This window comes from Zalophus californianus, chromosome 5, assembly GCF_009762305.2.
Source record: "Zalophus californianus isolate mZalCal1 chromosome 5, mZalCal1.pri.v2, whole genome shotgun sequence".
Lineage (NCBI taxonomy): Eukaryota > Metazoa > Chordata > Mammalia > Carnivora > Otariidae > Zalophus > Zalophus californianus.
The window spans coordinates 134,995,424-135,003,943 of record NC_045599.1 but is presented as its reverse complement, the minus strand read 5'-3'; positions in this window follow the sequence as shown (position 1 = coordinate 135,003,943).

Below are 8,520 nucleotides of genomic sequence, written 5' to 3'. Positions count from 1 at the left end.
ACATGTTGCACTGTGCTACGGCAGAAAGGATGGTCATTTCCTAAAGTCACTGGACCAACTAGATATCCAAATGGAAATACACACACACACACACACACACACACACACACACACACACACACACACATCTTGACTTCTAATTCACAATATATACAAAAATACCTTCCGGATATATTGAATCAAAGCATGAAATTTAAATAACAAAAACTATAAAAGATAACATAGAATATATTTGGGAACTTGATTGCAGATTTTGTATGGCACATAAGGCACTGAAATAAAGGAACATTAGAGCATACTAAAATTATTAACTTTTGGGCACCTGGGTGGCTTGGTCGTTAAGCGTCTGCCTTCAGCTCAGGTAATGATCCCAGGGTCCTGGGATCGAGCCCCACATCGGGTTCCCTGCTCCTTGGGAAGCCTGCTTCTCCCTCTCCCACTCCCCCTGCTTGTGTTCCCTCTCTCGCTGTTTCTCTCTCTGTCAAAAAACTAAATAAAATATTTTTAAAAAAATTATTAACTCTTATTTTATCCTCTGCTGGTGGAATCTGAATTTTTGCAACTACTTTATATAACTGAAAGTATCTAAAGAAGCTGGAGATACGTCTATATGTGTATATATACACTGAACAATGGTCATGTTTTATCTGAATTCAGATATATATATATATATATATATATGCCCTATAGATCCAGCAATTCCACATTTAGGTATAAACTCGAGAAAAACATGAACATAGTTTCTCAAAAAAATATATGAGGTTATTCCTGGAAGCCCCTTTGGTAATAACTAAAAATTCAAACAAACCAATTATGCATCTACTATAGAAGAGATAAGTAAAAATAAAAGTAAATAAAAAAAGAAGAGGTAAGTAAATATATCCATAAATATGTAAATGATATATCCACAGTGGGTATGAGGCCAAATGCTTGGTTCCTGGACCTGTATCAAAAGCATAAGCAGAACTATCATTGTATCCATTGCATTATTAACTTAGCTCCATGTTCTATTTTACTCTCTACTTAATTATGTTTTATGGACCTCTTAACCTCATGCTCGATCAGTCATTAACTTTGCCTTTTTACCACTATTGCTTATTTACCCACTGATTGTAGAAACCTAACAAGGACCAGATGGTAGCATTTGTCTTGACTATCTGATCATCCTGGGTCCCAAATAGTGCCTCATTGTCCAGAAGAGTACTTGCCTCCAGATTGTTTCTAGCCCCCCCACCAACCTTCAAACCCGGTCAATGTTTCAAGAAACCCCTCTCCCTCCACTCATGTATGTAAGCCTCCCCTGGGCTCAACAGGGCAAGGCAGCAGTGAGAATGATTCCCTGCCTTTTCGCTGGGCTGCCCTTCTGATATCACTTTTCTTTGCTTCAAAACTGGTGTCTCACTCAGACCTTGGCTTACTGTGCTTTGCGTGCATGGACAAGTTTGAGTTTGGTAACAAGTTTGGCTTTGGTGAGCCCACCAAGAGGCTTGTGTCCTACCATGGGGGTCATAGGGGGACCTTAAAGTGGGATTTCCTGCAGCTGCTTGGAACTGCATCCAAGCCAAGGAAATGCCCCTGGCTGCCCTCCCCAGCCACTTCTAAATACCAAGCCTTAGTTGAAGCAAAGAAACCTGCTATAGGCTGCTGGGAGAACTTCTGTTGTTGAAGAATGAGTTTCTGATGTGCACAGTGACTGCATGTCCTCTCATTTGCTTTTGGTTCTTTTCAGGAATCTTTCCTGGTAAGACATTTGAAGAACAACCCTCACATTCTGCGAAATAGAACAGTGGTATAACCACCCTAAGTTTGTTTTTGTGATTGATAATGATCATTTGCTTTTATTTTTCTCCCACAGCGCTTACATTGTGAGTCCTGTCTTGTCAGTCTGTCTTACCTGTACTATGAGAGACATCAACTGGATCCCAGAATGTAGCCCTTTGAGTTGCATTATGCCAAAGGGTTCTTTGAAAAATGATACTCTTTGTAATGTGGCTTGGCCACATTGGATCAGTTTTTTTGTTTGTTTGTTTGTTTGTTTGTTTGTTTCAAAACTAGAGATACTACCCCCAGAAACAATTCAAAGTTCTTCAACCTCTCTGGAAACTCTTATTCTCCCTTCCTAAGACTGGACTAAAAAAAGCAGGGTGAGAGAGGCCATTTAAAATACAAATGGCTTAAAAAACCAGCCTTACCCAAAGTCTAGCCCACAGCTTCTGCAAGGTTATTTCTCAAAATAAATACAAATCTTAATAGTAAAGACTCTGTTCATGTCTGTCTACATAATGATGTTTTCTACTTCTGGATGGTATTAGTAAAATTAATTATAAACAAGCTTCTTCAGTTGGTGACAATCTCTTATAAGAATTGGGCATTCTAACGCTCCAAGAGAAAATAATTCAAATGTGTCTCAGGTTCATGTGATCTGGGATAATCTCTGATAAATTAAAGTTCATGTTTGCTGTTTTAATTAAAATAGGTGTATCTTTTGGAGTTATAGTTTTTATGATTCTTGTTTCAAACATTGCTGGTTCTCTCATATTTGCCTTTCCAGATTTAAGGAACTTTTTTCTCTTAAAATATTTATGACTTACAGAGATTTGATAAAATAATCCTTTGGGAACCAATTGAAACATTTATCTTTTTCCCTACCTGAACCTTCCAGAATTCAAAAATATCTTAATGATTATTCTTTCTTTTATGGCCATTATAATTATTTACATAAGTTCAGTAAGAATCTGTTCTCCTTGTTATAGCACATCACTGGAAACATTCGCTATTTGACTAAGACTTTGACTGGAATGTCATATTTGAGAGTGACATACATAGACTCAGATATGACCAAACAGCTTTAACAAACTAAGGTTGACATTTTATAGAGCCATTGAAGCCCCTTGGAAATGTTGGCCTATTACAGGTTTACTGGGTTCTTGGGAGCCTTATCAGGGGAGTAAAAATTTCACTTCCTGGCCAGTGCAGAAACCTTAGGATATTTTGTGGACCTTGAGAAGAGAAGAAATAATCTAAATCTACAGGTATTGAGAGCAAATCTGATGGCAAATATTTGGCTTGGCTTTTGGCCTCAAAAGTTCAATCTGAAATTCAATCTGAGATTCCTTTTGAAAAGTTCCAGCAAAGCAGACTTATATTTCTTTTATTTTTTATTGTTATGTTAATCACCATACATTACATCATTCGTTTTTGATGTAGTGTTCCATGATTCATTGTTTGTGCATAACACCCAATGCTCCACGCAGAACGTGCCCTCCTTAATACCCATCACCAGGCTAACCCATCCCCCTACCCCCCTCCCCTCTGAACCCTCAGTTTGTTTTTCAGAGTCCATCATCTCTCATGGTTCATCTCCCCCTCTGATTTCCCCCCTTCATTCTTCCCATCCTGCTATCTTCTTTTTTTTTTCTTAACATATGTTGCATTATTTGTTTCAGAAGTACAGGTCTCTGATTCAACAGTCTTGCACAATTCACAGCACTCGCCATAGCACATACCCTCCCCAATGTCCATCACCCAGCCACCCCGTCCCTCCCACCCCCAACCACTCCAGCAACCCTCAGTTTGTTTCCTGAGATTAAGAATTCCTCATATCAGTGAGGTCATATGATACATGTCTTTCTCTGATTGACTTATTTCACTCAGCCTGACACCCTCCAGTTCCATTCACGTCATTGCAAATGGCAAGATCTCATTCCTTTTTATAGCTGCATAATGTTCCATTGTGTATATATACCACATCTTCTTTATCCATTCATCTGTCGATGGACATCTTGGCTCTTTCCATAGTTTGGCTATTGTGGACATTGCTGCTATAAACACTGGGGTGCACATACCCCTTCGGATCCCTACATTTGTATCTTTGTGGTAAACACCCAGTAGTGCAATTGCTGGATCCTATGGTAGCTCTATTTTCAACTGTTTGAAGAACCTCCATACTGTTTTCCAGAGTGATTGCACCAGCTTGCTTTCCTACCAACAGTGTAGGAGGGTTCCCCTTTCTCCGCATCCCCGCCATTAGACTCCAAATGGTTGAAAGACCTAAACGTGAGACATGAGTCCATCAAAATCCTAAAGGAGAACACAGGTAGCAGCCTCTTTGACCTCAGCCACAGCAACTTCTTCCTAGAAACATTGCCAAAGGCAAGGGAAGCAAGGGCAAAAATGAACTATTCGGATTTCATCAAGCAAAGCAGATTTAAAAGAACCTATATGGCCAGTCATTATTTTTGCCGCACTTATGTAAATAATTAAGACAAGTTTGTTAAAACTAAATTTATTTTGCAAACAAATTAGTTTTAGTTTGGCAGTCTTTGATAAAAATGAGGGTGATTTTATTTTTACTTTTTATTTTATTTTAATTTTTTTAAAGATTTTATTTATTTATTTGAGAGAGAGAGAGAATGAGAGATAGAAAGCACGAAGGGAAGAGGGTCAGAGGGAGAAGCAGACTCCCCGCCGAGTAGGAAGCCCGATGTGGGACTCGATCCCGGGACTCCAGGATCATGACCTGAGCCGAAGGCAGTCGCTTAACCAACTGAGCCACCCAGGCGCCCCAAAATGAGGGTGATTTTAGAGGGTGATAAATGAGGGTGATAAAAATGATCGTAGAAAGAAAAAATGTTTCAGTGACACACCTTTGTGGATGTAAAATTTTAATTCTGATTGATTAACTTTAAATGATTGTTGTTGGCCTATAAAACGACTGGATCCTAAATTCTTTTGGTTTCTTTGAATATCTAGCTATGACTCTTCAAACTGATGTTTCCCATTTTCTCCTATTCTTTTAACTTGCACCCATTGCAAACAAAGACTAACCTTTTCCCGAAGTCCTATAAACTAAAGCTGGACAACTTGAAGTAAGCTTCAGAGAAATTGCCAAAACAGCCCATGTTAAGACTGTCTTCATGCCTGTTGCTGTGTGGGCCCCTCAGAAAGATCACCAGAGACATTTCAACTATAGGCCAGAAAAATCTGTCAGATTGCCACTGCCTTTCCCTGCTCTAAGGAGGCTTTGTGGCTGACATCTAAAAATCTTTTCAGTGGCAGAACTCAGAACTCAGACTCTGGGTTTATCATGTTTTCCAACCATTAACTTGTGTGTTTATTTGGTTTCCACAGAAATACCTTACTTGCAGCTGAAGAGTACTGAGTGGTTTTAGATAAAGCTAGAGAAGAAGCCCATCAACTTCATCTACTAGATCCAAACAATGCTGCCAGGCCACAGGCACCAAAGGCAGTGCCAACCTGTGACTCCAACTAGGATATAAAGGAGGGAGGACTCCCCAGACTTCAAAAATACTGAGAATAATCCTGGTAGGATTAAAATCTGGGGTACCTGCAGAAAAACATCTAAATAAGATTTAACAAGTTAATCAGATGCCTCAAGAAGACCGCGCATCTTTTCTTGAATGGATCTATCAACCACATCATTGATATGCTGATATTGATCCTGAAGCACATGAAAATGTAAAAATGATAAATATGATTTTTATCAGCTACACCACCCCAGATATTTGAACGAAATCACAAAAAGAAGGGAGATTCAGAGATGGCTACTTGGGCATCGGTATGAATTGCTTTTAAGATTTATAACTAGGTTCGTGTCCACAGAACAGAGAAACAAAAAGAAGCAAGAAAGCATGTTACTCTGCTCACCCTGCCATCTCAGGAAAGTCTCCCAGAGAAACAATGACATTCAAAAAGAAGATCCAAACCCTGCGCCCATGCACTCAAGAATGTTTTCCATGGCAGGTTTCCCACTTCCACTCGCCTTTCTCTTTGCCCCTCATCACCAGAAAGAAGCTATTCCCTAAGACTGAGGAATTATAAAATAAATTAAAGTGGGGATTTGAGCCTGGACACTTGGTTCCTGGACCTATTTTGAAAGCATAAGGAAACTATCACTGTATTAGTTGTCTTATTAACTTAGCTCCACGTTCTGTTTTGTTTTCTCTTTAATTATGTTTTATGCACCTCTTAATCTCACAATCAGTCATTAACTTTGCCTTTTTACCCCTACGGCCTATTTAACCCACTGATTGCAGGAACCTAATGGGGGTTAGATGGTAACATTTGTCTTGATGTATCTGATCGAACCAGGTCCCAAATAGCACCTCCTTGATTGGAAGAATGCTTACCTCCAGATTATTTCAAGGCCCAGCCCCACCCCACCACAACCACCAAGGTTTCAAGAAACTCCTTACCCTCCTCTCATGTATATAAGCTGTCCCTAGTCTCAACAAGGCAGCTTTAGGAATGATTCCCCGTCTTCTCTTTGGGCTGCCCGTCTCAGCTTTCTTTGCTTCAAAACTGGTGTCTCCAACATTGGCTTACTGCACATCAGGTGCACGGACAAGCTTGAGTTCGATAACAGATATAGTAGGCAGCCACTAAGATGGCCCCGATGATTCCTGACTCCTGGTATTTACATTCCATGTAATCACTGTTCTTTGAGCATGGACTAGAACTACTGACTCACTTCCAACCAATGGGATACAGGAAAAGCCTAGACTTCACTTTTGAGCTTAGGTAACAGTGAGATTTTGGCTGCTGTTTTAGGTGTTCTCTCACTCTCCCATTGGCATTGAAGGAAGACAGCTGCCATGGTGTGAGTTGCCCCGTGAAGGGATTTACAACGCACGGAACTGAAGCCTATGCCCACCATCCAGAGTGGACCATGGGAGTTAACTTGGAATCAGAATTTCTTCCTTTAAAGCTCTGAGTTGACTGTCACCCCAGCTCATATCTTGCCTACAGCCTTGTGGCAGACCCTGAGCCAGAGTTACTCAACTAAATTCTGCCTGGATTTCTGACCCACAGAAAGTGTAATATAATAATCGTTTGTTTCTTTAAGCCTTGATGTTTTGTGGCAATTTGTTTTACAGCAATGGATAACTAACTCTGTGGAATGTGAAAGAGGATGTAATTATCATTCGTTCATGAGAATGAACGAATGATAATTACATGGAAAACTTGGGTAAATTTTGCAAACTAAAATTGAAGCAATAAAATCAGACACAAAATAGTGCACACGATGTGATGAGTTTTGGAAGCCCAAATAATAGTTGTCCATGGGGAAAGGGAGTGGCTGGAGATTCTTGCAAGGGGAATTTGTGGGTCTGTTTCTTCTTGTCATGGAAATGTGTCAAGGAAAATACTTTTTTTTTAAGATTTTATTTATTTATTCATTCATTTGAGAGAGCGAGAATGAGAAAGAGAGAGAGCACATGAGAGGGGGGAGGGTCAGAGGGAGAAGCGGACTCCCTGCTAAGCAGGGAGTCCGATGCGGGACTCCATCCCGGGGCTCCGGGATCATGACCTGAGCCGAAGGCAATCGCTTAACCAACTGAGCCACCCAGGTGCCCCAAGGAAAATACTTTTGATTTGTACATTTTTCTGTATCCATGTTAAACTTGGACAACGATTGCATTAAAGATCACTTGCAGTTTATTATTTTCCTTATTTGACCCATACATTTTATAATTTGATTGTTAAAGCTGTCTGTGTCTTTTATTTTTAAATGTGCCTGTAGAAATAACATAATAATGAATGATTTTTAAATCAAATCTTAGTTTCTCTACTTTTAACCAATTACTTTAAAACTGCATTTATTGTAGTTACCGATGACTTAAGATTTGTTTCCACCATCTCGTTGCTTGTTTTCTATGTTTAGCATCTCTGCTACTCTGAATGTTATAACTTGTGAGTTGGTACTTGGGTTGACCCATAAGCTCATTAAAAATGATATTTCAACTTACCTTCCATATTCTACTCCAAAGCTTGGTAAGTGAGCACCATTAATCAGTAGGGGACTTCTGATGATATTGGTCAAAGAAGGGAATATATATTCAAAATCTTTAAAATGCAAAATTAAGAAATTATGTAAAATGTGTAGAGGTCAAGAACATCCTGTGGAGATATATATATGCAACTGTGGGCATTTTTTTGCCTTTTTATAAAAGTAAAAATAAAGTGGACCAAGAATTTAGTATTTAAACAAGTGCCTTGAAGTTCTCTAAAAGGTTGCACTTTGCAGATAGCACTTCCATTTGCTCTGATAATGGGTTTGCACCACATGCATTGACAATATAAAGAGAAAAGCCATTTGCAAATGAAGTAAATAGCAGTTAGAAATGTAACCACATGTGGTAGAGCTAAAATCTATTCAGGGAAAGTCTGTAGATGATTTTAGGACTGAAATGAGAAGGAATAAAATTGACTATGAAATATACTAATATGTTCAAGTTCCAATAGTATATTTTAAAAAATATATATTCATGATTACCTATAAAACTAAACAAAAGACATTAAAAACAGAACCAGGTTCATTAAAGCAGTGAAAACAATAAAGGAACAAGTGGGCCAGTTTAACATTAAGTAGTGTACGTAAGAGATAATGAAAGTAATTGCCTGATTCTTTGCAAAATTTGCATTGGAGGAACTTAAGATGGCTGTACCACACTGAGAAGAAAATCAAGTAGCTTTACACTTATCATCCAGGAAAGACTT